The sequence below is a fragment of the Manis javanica genome, chromosome 6 (assembly GCF_040802235.1).
Source record: "Manis javanica isolate MJ-LG chromosome 6, MJ_LKY, whole genome shotgun sequence".
NCBI lineage: Eukaryota > Metazoa > Chordata > Mammalia > Pholidota > Manidae > Manis > Manis javanica.
This window is the reverse complement of record NC_133161.1, coordinates 119,734,505-119,754,124: the sequence shown is the minus strand read 5'-3', so window position 1 is coordinate 119,754,124 and position 19,620 is coordinate 119,734,505. Positions and strand designations below refer to the sequence as shown.

Below are 19,620 nucleotides of genomic sequence, written 5' to 3'. Positions count from 1 at the left end.
CTTATGAAGGTTTCACATGAAAAAAAATGTGGTTACTACATTTACCCATATTATCAAGTCCCCACCCATACCCCATTGCAGTCACTGTCCATCAGTGCAGCAAGATGCCACAGAAACACTATTTGCCTTTTCTGTGCTACACTGTTACCCCCTAAACCCTCACACAATGTGTACTAAACATAAACCCCTCAATCCCCATCTTCTTCCCTCCTGACCCACCCATCCACACCACACCCCTTTGGTAACCGCTAGCTAGTCCCTTCTTGGAGTCTGTGAGTCTGCTGCTGTTTTGTTCCTTCAGTTTTGCTTCGTTGTTATACTCCATAAATGAGGGAAATCATTTGGCACTTGTCTTTCTCCGCCTGGTTTATTTCACTGAGCATAATATCCTCCAGCTCCATCCATGTTGTTGCAAATGGTAGGATTTGTTTCTTTCTTATGGCTGAATAATATTCCATTGTGTATATGTACCACCTCTTCTTTATCCATTCATCTACTGATGGGCACTTACTTAAGTTGCTTCCTTATCTTGGCTATTGTAAATAGTGCTGCAATAAACATATGGGTGCATATGTCTTTTTGAATCTGAGAACTTGTATTCTTTGGGTGAATTCCAAGGAGTGGGATTCCCGGGTCAAATGGTATTTCTATTTTTAGTTTTTTGAGGAACCTCCATATTGCTTTCCACAATGGTTGAACTACCTTACATTCCCACCAGCAGTGTAGGAGGGTTCCCCTTTCTCTGCATCCTCAACAGCATTTGTTGTTCTTAGTCTTTTCAGTGTTGGCCATCCTAACTGGTGTGAGGTGATAATCTCATTGTAGTTTTTATTTGCATTTCCCTGATGATTAGTGATATGGAGCATCTTTTCATGCATCGGTTGGCCATCTGAATTTCTTCTTTGGAGAATTATCTCTTCATATCCTCTGCCCATTTTTTAATTGGGTTATTTGCATTTTGGGTTTTCAGGCGTGTGAGTTCTTTATATATTTTGGATGTTAACCCCTTGTTGGATATGTTGTTTACAAATATGTTCTCCCATACTGTAGGATGCCTTTTTGTTCTGTTGATGGTGTCCTTTGCCATACAGAAACTTTTTAGTTTGATGCAGTGCCATGTGGTCATTTTTGCTTTTGTTTCCCTTGTTTGAGGAGATGCATTCAGAAAGAAGTTGCTCATGCTTATATTCAGGAGATTTTTGCCTATGTTTTCTTCTAAGAGTTTTATGGTTTCATGACTTACATTCAGTTCTTTGATCCATTTCGAGTTTACTTTTGTGTATGGGGTTAAACAGTAATACAGTTTCATTCTCTTACATGTTACTGTCCAGTTTTGTCAACACCACTTGTTGAAGAGGCTGTCATTTCCCCATTGTATATCCATGGCTCCTTTATTGTATACTAATTGACCATATATGGTTGGATTTACATCTGGGCTCTCTAGTCTGTTCCATTGGTCTATTATTCTGTTTTTGTGCCAATACCAAATTGTCTTGATTACTGTGGCTTTGTAGTAGAGCTTGAAGTTGGGGAGTGTAATCCCCCTAGCTTTATTCTTCCTTCTCAGGATTGCTTTGGCTATTCAGGGTCTTTTGTGGTTCCATATGAATTTTAGAATGATGTGCTCTAGCTCATTAAAGAATGCTGTTGGTATTTTGATAGCAATCACATTAAATCTGTGGATTGCTTTTGGCAGGATGGCCACTTCAACAATATTAATTCTTCCTATCCATGAGCAGGGGATGTGTTTCCATTTATTGATATCTTCTTTAATTTCTCTCATAAGTGTCTTGTAGTTTTCAAAGTATAGCCCTTTCACTTCCTTGGTTAGGTTTATTCCTAAGTATTTTATTCTTTTTGATACAACTGTGAATGGAATTGTTTTTCTGATTTCTCCCTCTACTAGTTAATCGTTAGTGTATAGTAATGCAACAGATTTCTGTGTATTAATTTTGTATTCTGCAACTTTGCTGAATTCAGATATTAGATCTTAGTAGTTTTAGAGTAGAGTCTTCAGAGTTTTTTATGTACAGTATCATGTCATCTGCAAGCAGTGACAGTTTAACTTCTTCCTTGCCAGTCTGGATGCCTTTTATTTCTTTGTGTTGTCTGATTGCTGTGGTGAGCACCTTCAGGACTATGTTGAATAATAGTGGAGAGAGTGGACATCCCATCCTTGTCTTGTTCCTGATCTTAAAAGAAAGGCTTTCAGCTTCTCACCATCATGTATGATGTTGGCTGTAGGTTTGTCATATATGGCCTTTATTATGTTTAGGTACTTGCCCTCCATACTATTTTGTGGAGAGTTTTTATCATGAATGGGTGTTGAATTTTGTCAAATGCTTTTTCAGAATCTATGGAGATGATCATGTGGTTTTTGTCCTTCTTTTTGTTGATGTGGTGGATGATGCTGATGGATTTTCGAATGTTGTACCATCCTTGCATCCCTGGAATAAATCCTACTTGATCATGGTGGATGATTTTTTTGATATAATTTTTAATTCAGTTTGCTAATATTTTGTTGAGTATTTTTGCATCTATGTTTATCAGGGATATTGGTCTGTAATTTTCTTTTTTATGGTGTCTTTGCCTGGTTTTGGTATTAGAGTGATGTTGGCCTTATAGAATGAGTTTGGAAGTATTCCCTCTTCTACATTTTGGAAAACTTTAGGGAGGACGGGTATTAGGTCTTCATTAAATGTTTGATAAAATTGAACGGTGAAGCCATCTGGTACAGGGGTTTTGTTCTTAGGTAGTTTTTAAATTACCAGTTCAATTTTGTTGCTGGTAATTGGTCTGTTCAGATTTTCTGTTTCTTCCTGGGTCAGTCTTGGAAGGTTGTATTTTTCTAGAAAGTTGTCTATTTCTTCTAGGTTATCCAGTTTGTTAGCATATAATTTTTCATAGTATTCTCTAACAATTCTTTGCATTTCTGTGGTGTCCATCGTGATTTTTCCTTTCTCATTTCTGATTCTGCTTATGTATGTAGACTCTCTTTTGTTCTTGATAAGTTTGGCTAGGAGTTTATCTATTTTTATTATTTTCTCAAACAACCAGCTCTTGCTTTGATTGATTCTTTGTATTGTTTTATTCTTCTCAATTTTATTTATTTCTGCTCTAATCTTTATTATATCCCTCCTTCTACTGACTTTGGGTCTCATTTATTCTTCTTTTTCTAGTTTTGTTAATTGTGAGTTTAGACTGTTCGTATAGGATTGTTCTTCTTTCTTGAGGTAGGCCTGTATTGCAATATACTTTCTTCTTAGTCCGACCTTTGCTGCATCCCACAGATTTTGCGTTGTTGAATTACTGTTGTCATTTGTCTCCATATATTGCTTGATCTCTGTTTTTATTTGGTCATTGATCCATTGGTTATTTAGGAGCATGTTGTGAAGCCTTCATGTGTTTGTAGGATTTTTCATTTTCTTTGTGTAATTTATTTCTAGTTTCATACCTTTGTGGTCTGAGAAACTTGTTGGTACAATTTCAATCTTTTTGAATTTACCAAGACTCCTTTTATGGCCTAGTATATGATCTATTCTTGAAAATGTTCCATGTGCACTTGAGAAGAATGTGTATTGTGCTGCTTTTGGGTGTGGAGTTCTGTAGATGTCTGTTAGGTCCATCTGTTCTAATGTGTTGTTCAGTGCCTCTGTCTCCTTACTTATTTTCTGTCTGGCTGATCTGTCCTTTGGAGTGAGTGGTGTGTTGAAGTGTCTTAGAATGAATGCATTGCATTCTATTTTCCCTCTTAATTCTGTTAGTATTTATTTCACATATGTAGGTTCTCCTGTGTTGTGTGTGTAGATATTCATGATGGTTGTATCTTCTTGTTGGATTGACCCCTTTATCATTATGTAATGTCTTTGTCTCTTGTTACTTTCTTTGTTTTGAAGTCTATTTTGTCTGATACAAGTACTGCAACTCCTCCTTTTTTCTCCCTATTAGTTGCATGAAATATCTTTTTCCATTCCTTCACTTTTAGTCCGTGTATGTCTTTGGGTTTGACGTGAGTCTCTTGTAGGCAGTGTATAGATGGGTCTTGTTTTTTATCCATTCAGTGACTCTATGTCTTTTGATTGGTGCATTCAGACCATTTACATTTATGGTGATTATTGATGGGTATGTACTTATTGCCATTGTAGGCTTTAGATTCGTGGTTACCAAAGGTTCAAGGTTAACTTCCTTACTATTTAAGATTCTAACTTAACTCACTTAGTATGCTATTACAAACACAATCTAAAGGTTTTTTCTCCTCTTTTTTCGTCCTCCTCCATTCTTTATATATTAGGTATCATATTCTGTACTTTTCTATCCCTTGATTGACTTAGGTGCTGGTTGATTTAATTTTGCATTTGCTTAGTAATTAACTGTTCTACTTTCTTTACTGTGGTTTTATTACCTCTGGTGACAGCTATTCACCATCTATAGCAGTTCCTCCAAAATACACTGTAGAGACGACTTGTGGGAGGTAAATTCTCTCAGCTTTTGCTTATCTGGAAATTGTTTAATCCCTCCTTCAAATTTAAATGATAATCATGCTGGATAAAGTAATCTTGGTTCAAGGCCCTTCTGCTTCATTGCCTTAAATACATCATGCCACTCCCTTCTGGCCTGTAAGGTTTCTGCTGAGAAGTCTGATGATAGCCTGACGGGATTTCCTTTGTATGTGATCTTATTTCTCTGTCTGGCTGCTTTTAATAGTCTTTCCTTATCCTTGATCTTTGCCATTTTAATTATTATATGTCTTGGTGTTGTCTTCCTTGGGTCCCTTGTGTTGGGAAATCTGTGCACCTCCATGGCCTGAGAGACTATTTCCTTCCCCAGATTGGGGAAGTTTTCAACAATTACCTCCTCAGTGACACTTCCTATCCCTTTTTCTCTCTCTTCTTCTTCTGGTACCCCTATAATACGAGTATTTTTCTGTTTGGATTGGTCACACAGTTCTCTCAATATTTTTTCATTCTTAGAGATCCTTTTTTCTCTCTGTGCCTTAGCTTCTTTGTATTCCTCTTCTCTAATTTCTATTTCATTTATTTTATCCTCCACCATATCTAATCTGCTTTTAAAACCTTCCATTGTATGTTTCATTTCTGATACTGTGTTCCGTAATGATTGAATCTCTGACCAGAATTCAATCCTGAGTTCTTGAATATTTTTCTGTACTTCCATGAGCATGTTTATGATTTTTATTTTGAAATCTCTTTCTGGAAGATTCATGAGATCTCTTTCATTTGACTCTTTCTTTGGTGTATTTATAATTTTGCTTTGAACCAGGTTCCTTTGACATTTCATATTTGTATGTGGCACACTCTAGTGCCTAGAAGCTCTACTCTGTGGAGCTGCTCAGCCCCTAGAGTAATGTCAGGGGGTCATAGGGGAGTGGTGTTGGTACCTGGGGGAAGGAAAGACCTGTTTCCTGCTTCCCGGCTGCTATGCCTGTCTCCACTGCCAGAACCAGTGGGCCGAGCACACAGGTATAAGCCTCTATGCTTTGCGTTTGTAGCTTCTGTAGGCGAGTCTTCCCTCTGGGTGGCCTAACACCAGGGCAGGGTTTGCTGGTTTGCAAGCCGGGTGCAGACTGTCCAGGAGGAAGGTGAAGCAGGCTGCGTATCATGGAGGGGGGCCTTGGAGCTGTGTAGCTAGCCAGGGGGCTGGAGCGCCTGAAGATCATGGAAGTTCCCAACCTGCTGTGTGGAGGGCACCTGGACAATTTTGTCTACCTGTCCTTTCTTCTGAGCAGTAAGCTTTGTGCAATCCTTGCTCCTTTAGCAGCCCTTTCACTGTGGGGAAGACTCTCAGACTTTCTTTTGTCCCAGAGCAGCCAGATATGGATCCCTGTTTCCCACAAGTAGCTAGAATCTCAGCCTCTGCACATACTCTGCCTGTCTTAGCTTTCCAACCCCCCTAATCATGAAAGCACCATGTAATGTAGATTTGTGCTCCCAGGGCAGATCTCCAGAGCTAGGTGTTCAACAGTCCGAGGCCTTCACTCCCTCCCCACTCCATTTTTCTTCTTCCAGCTGGTAAGCTGGGGTGGGGGAAGGGCTTCAGTCCCACCGGGCCATGGCTTTGGTATGTTACCCTGTTTTGTGAGGTTTATTCTTTTCTCCAGGTGTATGCAGTCTGTTGCAGCCCTCTTTCCTGTTGCTCTTTCAGGATTATTTGTATTGATTATATTTTCATATTATGTGCAGTTTTAGGAGGAAGCCACTGTCTCACCTCTCGCACCACCATCTTTAATCTCCTCTCTGTGCCTAGGAATTTGTATTTTCAATATGCTCTTTGGTTGAATTTGATGCAAGTTTTCTAGAATATTCTATGAAAAATTCTTTCCTACACTTAAACATTTTTTTCTTAAATCCTTTCTCATAAAGGAATTTATTCTAATACTTCTGTCTGATATTCTGTAGGTTTAGAACTTGTTAGACAATCAAATACTAGATTATATATTATTTTGTACTTTTATCTTTCTGATCATTAGTGAACATCTTTTCAACCAGATTATATGCAGTTCAACATGGGGGGAACTTGCTTAGTACATTATAAAAAGTACACTTTGTACATTTCCCATAGCATCTGGGCATATAGTATCTGTTTAGTTTGTTTTCTAGTTTTTTTGAGATTTAGACATTACTGACATATAATAAACTGCATATATTTAAAATGAACAATTTTGTAAAGTTTGATATATGTGATGTTTGTGTTTTTAAAATTCCCCAAATAAAAATATAGATATAAGTATCTACATTTTGGGTTTAAGATGCTAATTTAAGTTTAGGAATTTATTTTTTACATTACTCAATAAATCATTTTTCTGTCTTGTTGATGAAATTTATATTTTTTTCAATCCTATAATCAGTGATTGTACTATGAGTGTGTTGGCTTAATTTCAATGTATACTTGGAAACTGATAGTTTTATAATTGTTAGTTGTCACTTAAATATGCATGGTTGGTAAATGTTGCATACAACCTTTAGTAATTCAGTCTTGACAATTTTTTTTATTGTCTCCCAATTATTTTTAAATTAAAAATTTGAAATATCACACAAGTAGCGCATATTTAATGTAGGAAAAAACCCCAAATAAGCAGAAATAATAAAAATACCCTTACTCCAAGAGATATAATTGTTCAAGTTCTTGAAGCAATGAAGAATATTTTCCACAGGGAGATTTACCAGAGAAAGAGATCTTTAGCCTAAATTTCATTGACTCACACTGTAAGAAGCCTTGACTAGACAAGTTAATTGGGCAAAAAAAAATTTATTTACCAAGCAGTTCTCATATTGTGTTTAGTTTTACATATATTTGTGGTTTTATCATTATTGATTTTTATAATCAGTTTTGGTATTTCTCACAGTATAGCTTTGTTTAATGGCATGGACAATGAAGTCAGATAAGAAATCCAATTCCAGTTCTAGTGTCTAGGTTTCCTCATCTGTAAATTGAAGATAGAATTTTTTACTTCATGGGGTTATCATCAGGATTAAATTAGTCAATTTGTATGATGTGCTGACCACAATGACACTTAAAATTCCAATGTATGGTAGTTATTAATGGCTATTTTCATTTGGACTTCTAAGAGCAGAATTTCGACGTACAGTGTGTGTATATAAAAAATTAAGTTTGACTTGATATATCTCAATTTATGGCTATCCTCTAGGGACTAATTGGGTTAGAAATGATTGTTTTCTCTCCATTACCTGTTTGTAGCTTTTTGTCACTTAATTCGTATGAATGTCAGTTTTTCAACCTTAAAACAGAGACATTAATACTGACTGCTTCTTGGATTGTAAACTGTCACTACAAGATAAATGTGTTGATACTGCTGCCTCCTATTCACTTCATTTCATTGTAAAATTTTACCAAGTGAAACATTATCGTTGTTCTGTATTTTGTCATTAGTTGTCATTATTATTTTGGGCTTTACATTCCTTTCATTTGGCCAATTAACGCATACCCTGCATATGGCTAGGTGGTATGGAAATTCCAAATGTATAAAATATTGATCCTGCCTCCAAAGCCCTTACAGATTAGTTGAAAATTATTGAAGGATTCTTGTCACCTTGCTTTTTCATGTATTTAAACTCCACTTGTTTCTTTTCATCCTTCTAAAATTCAATACTACTCTTTCCACTGACCATTTACTTGCCCTCTGTTTAAAGCTGCCAAGCTGCCAACTTTTAACTGATAATTTAGAATACATGTGTATTTGACCTGAAGGAAGTCTGTCAAAAAACATTCAGTAAAGTGAAAAGGGAGCTAATTCTAGTATCAATTTATATCACTGTGCCAAAATAGCATTTCCTTTCTGTGGTTCTACTTGGTGTAAATTTTCAATGATTCTAATGATTTGAAAAAAATTCACTGAATATACTTGGATGCCAAGAACAATATTAGAATGATTCTAGTGGTTGTGTATTCCTAATAAATGATAGATTTTTTTACTTTTATAGAAGTAGGAAATAGTGACTGTGATCACAACTAGTTGAGAATCAAAAAATGTTGTTCATCAATAAGTTATTTTGTTTAGATCAGTGGCTGTTCAAAGTCAGTCCATGATAAAATTTCACTTCATCTGTGGACAAATGAACAAACTAAGGGTGATGTACTTTTTCATAGAATTAGATCACTTCTTATTAAAGAAACTTCTTTATTTTAAAATTATTATCTCTTGTAATTAAAAGATCCTTTCTTTAGGAAGTCATGATAATTAAATTAAAAATAATTTTTACCTGGAAAAAAGTTTACAATCCTGTGTGCATAGGGTTGCTAGAGTATACCTTTGCTACTGAAAATGTGGTCAGTGGATCAATAGCACTGACATCATTTGGGAGTTTGCAGAAATGCAGTATTTCTGGTACCACCCCAGACCTCCTGAATAAGAATCGGTGCTTTAGCAATATTCCTAATGTGATTCACATACACATTAATGAGACGCACAAGTCTAGACAATATCCATCCGCTGTATATATTAGCCCTACCCACCTCTGCTCTTATTTTCAAGCTGTTCTGCACCTGCATCTACCTAGTTGCTCAATTCAGAAACCTGAGATTTATCTTTGATCTCCCCCTGTCCCATTCCTCCCCTATCCTCTCCCATATCAAACTCATAACTAAATCTTATAATATCCTAAGTGTATGTACAACCTGTTTACTTCACTCCAAGTTCCACTGTTGCCATTTTAGTCCAAGCCAACGGCATCTTTCTGTTTGGATGACTGTAAGTAAAACTTCCTAACTGGTCTTCCTCTTCTACTCTTGCCCTCCTGACATCTAATCTATACAGAGCAGCCAGATTAAGCTTTTCAAAATGATAAATCAGAGCCTACACTACACTGTTGACAATCCTTTAATGGGTTTCCATTGCACTTAAAGTCCAAACTCCCCATGGTCTATATTCTTCTTTTCCAGCCTCATTTCCTCTCTCCTTCCCTGGATCCCTATTTAGAGATCAGTGAGTGTTCTGAAAAAAGCCAAGCTCTTTTCTTTCCCAGGGCCATGTCTTCTGCCTAGAACACCTTTCTCTTTACTTTTAGCCTTATTACTTACTGTGCATCCTGCAAGTTTCAGATTAGAAATAGCTTCCCTAGAGGTACCTCCTGACCACCCATTCATTTGGGTTTTCCTGATTATTCTCTCACAACACTTACTTGTCCCACAAATTGTAACAATGTGCAATTATTTAAAATTTCTGTGCTTCTATAAGGTAATGTTTTTCTCCCTCCCTAGCCAGTAAAATTCAAGACGTCAGAGACTGAGATCCTGTTCAACACTGTGTTCTTGGTGACTGGCACACAGGAAGAAATTTTTAAAAAATTAATTGAGTAAATGAGTTAATGATTAAGAGTTTACTGATCTATATCACATATTATGTGTATAAAACACAAATGATTTGAGTAAGTTGGCCAATTATATTTTTGTTGTAGGTATTAAGTGTAGCCACAAGCACATTTGCTGCCTGGATATATTTAATTTAAAACAATTTGACTTCTTAAGGATTAAGAACACTAAAGATAACATTTAATACATAGGTTGTATAGTACTGTGATTAAAGCATAGATTTTAGGGTCAAACTAATCTGATCTTCTCACTCTGACACTTAATAATCGTGTGAAAGTAACTTGGCAAGTTACCTTCTCTCAGCCTGTTTCCTCATCTGGGTTGTTGTGATATTTCATTGAGGAAATGTATATACATGCATATCACAGTGCCTCATATGTGCTGACTAAATGGACATTATTATTATTTGCTTGTTAACTCTGACTACATTTAGCACAGCAAGAGCCTGTAGTTCAAAATGTCATGTATCTGCTGGCAGTTAAAAGGCTCTGTGGTAAAGGAAAGGGTTAAATCCAACTGCCTTTTGGCTGTGGAAGATGTCCATAGTGAGATGGAGGGGAGTGGGGCGGGGTGAAGTTATGGCTGCTGGAAAATATAAACAAGTAGGGGCTGGAACATGTCTCTGTACTGTGACAGGTCTCCTGTCTTTGACATTACTTTAAAGCTTTTTTAGGGTTGGGTACAGCTCAAGTTAGTCTTGTTTGGTCTCTATAAAAATACATTTTATTGCAAAATCCTGGTTTTGGTTTACACTTGTTTGAACAAAGTTTACGAATGTTATAAAGCAAGGTACCCCAATTTCCTACTCATATCAGCCTGCCACACCTCCAGGACTTGGAGAGGAGTAAGGCCCAGGGGGCTGTAATTGCCTGTGTTGGAAAGAAATGCTAAAGAGACAAAGGGTCAGGGTAGGGGTGGGGTGATGAACCTTAGGGAAATTGGTGTGCAGAAATAGAGCCTGAGTGGAGGAGGGTGTGCTCTGGATTATTATATTTTTTTCTTTATGGGTGCATCTATGGATAAACCTATACTTAATCCAAGGGCTGACCATTCGAAATTGCTTGAAGGAAAGGGCCACTAAGTCGTGTCACACTCGCTTAAAGATCCTTCATATTAACTGCAACTGCCCTTCACCACGCAGCAGTGTCCTCACGCCTACCTTTACTACCTTTCCTCGTCTCCTGAGATGCCCTGGCTCATTGTGTGGTTTCTCCTTGGGTAGGAACATACCGGTGAGGCTCAGTCTGTGACTGTTCCTTGGTGCCTCTTCACAATTGTAATATTCATCTAGCTGCTCAGTCAGGCAGGCGCAGCAGACTTTCCTTCCAGACCACAGCAGAATCTTTTCATTTGTGTGTTGCAATGTCGGGAGCTGCAGGGATGAGGGAAGGGTTCTCCCAGTCAGGCAGGTCTCTTTCCAGATCCCAGGTGACAAATTCTCCAGATTAAAAAAAAGAGTTGTTTTTTCCTGTGAAGGATGGACTAATGATGCTTTAGGAGATTGTTGTGATTGTAATAAATGGCTCCTCAGAAAGCACAATGATTTTGTTAAACCAGCTCATTATGTTCTTTAGACATATACTTGAATAGCTTTTAATACAGACACTAAGATGAGTGTCCTAGAGAAATGGAAGTGTACGCCAGTTTTTCTTGGCTATAGGAATCACGTTATTTTCATGTCCATGTATTTCTTATCTTTGTGGTTTACCACGAATGTTTTTTTAATTGATATGGTTTGAATAAGAAGCAAAGGCATATAGACCTGTGCATTTGGTATTTTTATTTTCATTTTTTTTCTCTGCTCCCTCTTGCTCCCCTACCATATACCTAGAGTAATATCTGTAGATTCTCGGGTGTGCCCAGATTCCAGTGCCCCAAATGAGTAAGCATATTTCCTTTCATTCAGCCAGTCAATTGAGATGTTGGGTTGTAGGGATTAATGATTTTATGCATGGAATGTGCTTGCACCAGTCTCCTGCACATAGAAAGCATTCAGGTGTTAGTCATTGTTACTGTTTATTGGGTACCTATTCTTTATAAAGAGCTTTATAGGTTTGTTAGTTACAGAGAAGTCTTCTATTACAACCTAGCAGGGGAGATAGGACATGTGTACTATAGCCAGAGTGATCATTTAAAAAATAGCTGGTCATGTCCTGTGGTATTAAAATCTTCAAATTCTTATGAGGCCACTGGTGGTCTGCCTGTACTCACCTCTGCAACGCCACCTTGCACTACTTTCTCCTTTGTTCTCTAACCCCTAGTTATACTGGATTCTTTCATTTCCTAGACTGTAAGCTCCATGAGGAGAGGAGTTTTCTTCTGCTTTGTTTAGTGCTGGAATTCTAGCACCTAAGATGATGTCTGGCACACAGGAAGATTAAGAAATGTCAACTTTAGCATTTATGGTTCTCTCTTATTTGGATACAAACCACGCCTTATCCCCACCACCTCCTTTCACTGAGCTACTCTCTACCTATCCTTTTGGTTTGCAGTTAATATTACTTCTGTATAGAGTAATTCCCTGATACCTTTGTTTGAAATAAATTCCACTCTGCATGCTCTCTTACTACTGTGAACTCTTTAATGTCCAATTATTTGTTTAAGGAGGGGATCATATCTGTTTTGTTGACTCTATATCCCCAGGTACTTGTTTATTGCCTAGATCATTGAAAGTTCTCAATTTATTGAAGTGACTAACAGCTCTGCTGGAAAGTAGAACTAGATAATCACCGTAGTGCCATAAGAGGAATATAAAGTGCTTGAAATTTAAAGGAGAAAAATACTAGATAACAAGAATCAGGGAGTGTTTAATGGAGGATATAGTATTTGTGCTAGGCTTAATGGGTAGGTAGTAAGGGGGTGAGAAATGCTATCCTTGACAAAATAGCTTGAACCAGTGGGAAGAGTGGCATAGATGCTACTGTGTGCTGCTGAGATACTCTTGCAGAACTGAGGAGCTCTCCTTCAGCTAATTGAATCGTGGTGTGTGATGGCTTCCAGCTGAGTGCTTGCAAGTACTGACCATAATCAAAGAAAGCTCCTTCACTCAAGTTGTCACTGCTTCCTCGCCAGCCACAGTCCAATGACTGGACAACGCTGCCCCCTTACCTCAATTTGGGACATTTCATTCAAGTCTCAGAGCCCCTAGAATGGACTGGGACATCTGTCGTAGCTGCTTCATAGTTCCAACATCTCTCTCTGTTTAGTCTTACGTTGCTCCTTTATAGAAGAGCACGCCTCAGTAAATCTCTTGGGCACAGATCTCTGTCTCAAAGTTCGCTTCCTGTAGAACTTCCTCTACAATAAGCATATGAACATCAAATGGTTTAGAGAAGTGGGATTAAAATTTTTTTTCTTTTAAAGCAGAATTTTAATAAAATTCTTGTCTGAAAGCATCAAGATATGCATCAGGTGAAAGGGGAGTTTCTGTGCTTGAAGCAGAAATGAATACTAGGGTCCTTACCTGTTTGGTTCCTTTATTCTATACCAAGATGGTCCTTGGAGGGCTTTACACACCTACCAGGTCTCATCTGAGTACAGTTGAAGACCAATAGAAAAATTACAGAGTCAATGAAATGGGGTATGTGTTGGCAGCCGCGCTCAGAAAAGAGCGCCCAATGCAGGGCAGCCGGAAGGCCCCGAACTTCCTAATGACAAATCATCCCACACCACTAAACTACATGCTAATTGCGCCTTGGCATAAGGACCAATGAGACCCACCAAATGGTTATGCTAATAAGGCATATGGAGCCGCACCAACCAGGTCAGAGCATGAGAACTATATAAGCAAGCCTCTCCTTCCCCTCTGGGTCCTGCCCAACTCATTTGTTTCACAAAGAGCTGAAGAATAAAGCTTTCTGCAGAAGAATCCTGCTGTTGTTGCATGCTGTTCTTGCCGGCGAGGACAGGGCACGCGACAAGTGGTGCCGAATCCCGGGAACCAGAACATCACCGGCACAGGGAGGACCCTTCAGACATCTGGAGAGGATTCAGAACTGCAGGTCAGAAGAAAGCCCGGAGGGGTAAGTTCCAAGAGGCCCCTGCTTTTTAGGATGATGGTTGATGGTTCTCTGTAAATAAGGAGGCACCATGGGGAATGCACCGTCATTAGTCATGGCGCTGCAGACAGCTCTCAAAGAGCGAAACTTGAAGGTCTCCAGCAAAGTCTTAGGATCTTTTGTGAAGGAGATAGACCGTGTGGCCCCCTGGTTCATTTGTTCAGGGTCCCTCTCAATCCCGAGCTGGGACAAACTGGGGAAAGATCTTGATAGAGAGGAGGAGGAGGGTAGCCTGAGGGGAGGCACCAGGCCCCTCTGGAAACTGATTAGAGCTTGTCTGCAAGATGAGAGATGTGAAAAGGTAATAAAAGAAGGTCAGAGAGCATTGACAGATATCCAAGAGAGCATGTCAGAAACGGAACGGGAAACAGAGAGCGCGCGCGGCCGAAAAAAGGCCACAAAAACGAAGGTAAAGAAACCTCAGAGTGAGGGAGAAAGCCCGCCTAGGGCAAAAGCGAAAGAGCCCCGAGAAGCGAGTGACGATCGCCTCGGAGAAAATAGTAAATACCCCTGGAAAGAGTTGAGGGACCTCCAACTCTCCAATAGGGAATCTGAGGAGGAATTAATGTCCGCAGAGGAAGGGGAAGAGAATAAAACCGCAGAGTGCAGAAGTAAGGGAACCAGCAAAGTTGAAAAGCGGACCAAGGAAAAAATGAAAGCAGGGTGTCCCCCGATGCCCGTTGCCCCGCCACCTTACGTGAGTGGCGCACTCTCCTTTTGCCACCCAGATACTCTTCAGGCAATTAGACAAATGTTTCCTGTATTTGAGGATAATGGCGTACGCTCTCACCAGCCCCTGAGCCATAAACAAGTTAAGGAGTTAGCAGAATCCGTTCGGGCTTATGGAGTCAGTGCTAACTATACCATAGCACAAGTTGAGAGATTAACAGAGACAGCCATGACACCCGCAGACTGGCAATATGTAACTAAGGCATGCCTTTCTAGTATGGGGCAATACATAGAATGGAAGGCACTGTGGCATGATATCAGCATGACCCAGGCACGCGCAAACGCGGCCGAAGGACAGCCTGCGTGGTCATATGATATGCTGACGGGCCAAGGACAGTGGGTAGCCAACCAGACCGCCTTCCCCTTACAGGTATACGCACAAATAAACACGTGCGCCGCCAAGGCATGGAAAGCCCTCACCAACAAAGGAGAAGTATCAGGCAATTTGACTGATTCAGGGGCTGAGCAAGCCATTTTCTGACTTTGTCGCTTGTATGATGGAGGCCGCAGGCAGAATATTTGGAGATCAGGAACAAGCAATGCCCCTAGTGGAGCAATTAGTATTTGAACAATGTACCAAGGAATGCAGACAGGTGATAACACCCTGGAAACAAAAAGGGATACATGCCTGGTTGAAAGACTGTAGAGAAATAGGAGGGCCACTCACCAATGCGGGCCTAGCCGCGGCCATATTACAGAGCCACAAACAAGCCAGGATCACTAACAGAAGTATCAAATGCTTTCAATGTGGGAAATTAGGACATATAAAGAGAGAGTGTAGGAGCCCAGCTTCAGAACAAACAACCCAAAAGACCCCTGGGTTGTGCCCTAAGTGTAAGAAAGGCAGGCATTGGGCCAATGAGTGCCGGTCTATTAAAGATATAGAAGGGAAACCCTTAGAACTGCCAAAAAACGCCCAGAGGGGCCCCCGTCACCAGGGCCCGCAAATATATGGGGCAACCAGCACGCAAGTGTCATTCGGGAACAACCAGGCCCCCCAAGGAGAGCCACTTCAAGTTCCACGGGATTGGACATCCGTGCCACCACCAGAATAGTGTTGACTCCACAGATGGGAGTTCAGCCTATCCCTTCAGACTTTAAAGGCCCCCTACCACCAAATACCATTGGGTTACTCCTAGGGCGCTCTTCTGCTGCATTGAAAGGCCTGGTAGTTCATCCCGGAGTTATAGATCAAGATTATGAAGGACAGGTAAAAATCATGTGTTCGGCTCCCAGAGGAATCTATCCTATATCCCCGGGAGACCGCATAGCCCAGCTCTTAGTTTTACCTAGTCTCCACGCCAATTATCCTGCTACCAACACGGAGAGGGGAGAAAGGGGCTTCGGCTCCTCTGACTGGGATTCAGCCTTCATAGTATTAGATTTAGCAGACAGACCAAAATTAACTCTTCAAATAGAGGGAAAGAGCTTTGAGGGAATCCTAGACACTGGAGCAGATAAAAGTATTATCTCTGCAACCTGGTGGCCCTCCAAGTGGCCTGTGACCCAATCCTCACATTCATTACAAGGTTTAGGATATGAGTCAAGCCCTTCAATTAGTGCCAAACCATTGAAATGGCGAGCCCCTGAAGGACAAGAGGGTACAGTCACCCCTTATGTACTCCCTCTACCGGTCAATTTATGGGGGAGGGATGTCATGAGAGACTTAGGCCTCAAACTCATTAATGAATACTCCACCCCCGCCCAAGGCATGATGATGGACATGGGATACATCCCTGGCAAGGGGCTGGGGAAACACCAACAGGGACACATAGAGCCCATCCTGCCCAAAGTAAAGAATGACCGTCACGGCCTGGGTTTTTCATAGGGGCCATTGAAGATGCCATGCCCATACCTTGGCTCACAGAGGAGGCCGTATGGGTTCCTCAGTGGCCCCTATCCTCTGAAAAATTAGAAGCAGCTCATTGCTTAGTGCAAGAGCAGCTCCAAGTGGGACACCTAGAACCCTCTGTGTCCCCATGGAACACACCCATATTTGTAATCAGGAAAAAGTCAGGATCATGGAGGTTGCTTCATGATCTGAGAGCAGTAAATGCTCAAATGAGAATGCTTGGACCCGTACAATGGGGACTGCCACTCCTCTCTGCCTTACCCAAAGAATGGAAAGTGCTCATAATAGATATTAAAAATTGTTTCTTTTCTATACCTCTAAGCTCCAAGGACAGGGAAAGATTTGCTTTTACTTTGCCAGCTATTAACCATGAACAACCCGATGCCAGATTTCAGTGGAAGGTCCTCCCTCAAGGAATGGCAAATAGCCCCACCATATGTCAACTGTATGTTCAACGAGCGTTAGACCCAATTCGTAAGACCTATCCCACGCTAAAGATCATCCATTACATGGATGACATCCTTCTTTGCTCCCCACAACCAGCGGAAATAGAAGAAGCATATATAGATCTCACTAAATCCCTAGAAAATTGGAGACTGAATATAGCAAGCGAGAAGGTCCAAAAATCTAGTGTTAGCAAATTCCTAGGAGCAACCATTTACACAGATGTAATTTGCCCCCAAAAGCTTGAGATAAGACATAATCAATTGCGAAATTTGAATGACTTCCAAAAACTCCTAGGGGATATTAATTGGTTGCGCCCATACTTAAAGATACCCACCACTGAATTGACTCCACTATTTAAAACCCTAGAAGGAGACCCACAACTAACGTCACCGCGCTCCCTCACACCTGAGGCATTACAAGCCATTCGCAAAGTAGAACAGGCTTTGATGACAGCACAATTAAATAGAGTGCAATCGAATGAACCCTTTGAGTTGTGTGTGCTTCCCACCCCGGAGCTGCCAACAGCAGTTTTATGGCAGCACGGCCCACTGATCTGGATCCATCCCCAAGCCTCTCAGGCTAGGACAATAGAGTACTATCCGGCAGCCGTGGCCAAACTTGCTTTGAGAGGAGTAAAAACCTCCATGACACATTTCGGAGAGGCTCCAGCTAAAATTATAACCCCTTACAGCGTAGAACAGATACAAGTATTATGTGCTATGAACGATGATTGGGCCATACTTGCTTACAGTTTCTCAGGAACCTTTGATAATCATTTCCCTAAACATCCCCTCATCAACTTTGCCAAAAATCATCTCCTAGTATTTCCTCGGGTCACTAGCCTAACCCCGCTGCCTCATGGAAAAACAGTTTACACGGACGGGTCTAAGACAGGCACAGGTGCCTATGTCCATGATGGCAAAGTTGTGACAAAAGGCTACACGCCTGACACTCCACAAATAGTGGAATGTCGCATAGTCTTAGAGGTCCTACAAATCTTTCCTGAACCTTTAAATATTGTGTCTGACTCCTGTTATGTAGTTAATGCAGTCAAATCTCTAGAAGTGGCCGGGCTAATCAAAGCGTCCAGCCCAGTAGCCACTTTGTTCAAACAGATACAATCAGCACTACTTCATAGGCAATCTCCTTTGTATATAACTCATATCAGAGCACATTCAGGCCTTCCCGGGCCTATGACCCAAGGCAACCACCTGGCAGACCTCGCAACCAGAAATATAGCTTTTCCCCTGCTAGACCCTATCACCACAGCTTCAAAATTCCATACACAATTTCATGTCACTGCCGAAACACTGCGCAAGCGGTTTAGCATAACCAGGGCCGAAGCTAGGAACATTGTCCTTAGCTGCCAACATTGCTGCAGCTTCCTTCCCACACCTCATGTTGGGATCAACCCCAGACGTATTAGGCCTTTACAAGTTTGGCAAATAGATGTGACGCATATTTCGTCTTTTGGGAAACTGAAATATGTACATGTATCCGTGGATACTTGTTCAGGAGTCATCTTTGCCTCCCCATTGTCAGGAGAGAAAGCTTCCCATGTCATCCAGCACTGCCTTGAGGCTTGGAGCGCATGGGGGTTACCACAGATTCTGAAAACAGACAATGGCCCAGCCTATACCTCTACAAAATTTGCTCAATTTTGTCATCACATGGGGATAAAACATATCACTGGCCTTCCCTACAACCCACAGGGTCAAGGGATTGTGGAACGCGCGAACCGCACGCTCAAATCCTATTTACTTAAACAAAAAGGGGGAATTGAAGATATACCCCCCACACCAAAAACTGCCATAGCCCTAGCACTTTTCACTATAAATTTTTTGAATCTGGATGCTCAAGGCCATACAGCAGCGGATCGCCATAATCAGTGGCCAAAAGACCCACAAGAACTAGTAAAATGGAAGGACGTGTTATCTAACCAATGGAAGGGCCCGGATCCAATCATAATCAGATCCAGGGGAGCTGTGTGTGTTTTCCCCCAGGGTGAAGAAAATCCCTTCTGGATCCCGGAGCGCCTAACGAGGAAAGTCCTAAACAAAGGAGATGACTTCGCTATACCTCCTGACCCTGCTCCTGACACTGGAGACCCTGACTCAGGGAGTATTGAGATGGGGAATCCTGTCTGCCTTTCCTAAGCCTATGCCTGTCCGTTTCAATGCAGCCGTTTTTCCGCGCTTTTTCACTACCAATGCTAGTATGAACTTGCCCTACTTAGTTAAAGACACCCTAGTAGCTCCCCTGGGAGAAAACCGATCCTTCGTAACTAATGGGTCATTATGCTTCACCACTCAGAATCTAGCTGGCTGTATCTCCCTGAAACGGAGGAAATACGGATGGTTCAGTGACATAATTCTAGAGGCCAGTAGCCTCCCTGTTATGTCAGCTAAATTTGAAGGGCCTAATAAGGAAGGGAGCCCGCCCTATAAGAACATGACTATCCACCAGATGGTTCTCTGGATCAATGGCACATTTGTACACTCTCCCAGGAACAATTCCACCGACAGGCCTCGTCAACCCAAATATGCCTCCCATTGTGTGGGCGACTATGAGGGAGAGCTGTGGCCCTGGACTGACTGTCAGTCAACTGTAGTAACGTGGGCAACTGAGAGGCAGGAGTTTACCATCTCCCCAGATATGGAGGGACGGCCAGCCAATGAGGCTTGGTGGCCA

The 19,620-nt window shown here is 41.0% G+C and overlaps 1 protein-coding gene across 2 annotated transcripts in view; it reads right to left on the bottom strand.

Annotated features, from left to right (window-relative positions):
• Window positions 1-12,693: 12,693 nt before the first annotated feature.
• CEP126 (centrosomal protein 126) overlaps window positions 12,694-19,620 on the bottom strand; it is a 156,882-nt gene continuing 149,955 nt past the window's right edge. Inside the window, exon 17 of one of the 2 annotated variants that reach the window (XR_012132577.1) lies at window positions 12,694-13,140. The gene's annotated coding sequence lies outside the window, so the exon portion shown is untranslated. The remainder of the gene's footprint in view (window positions 13,141-19,620) is intronic. The other variant, XR_012132578.1, reaches the window with a different exon arrangement.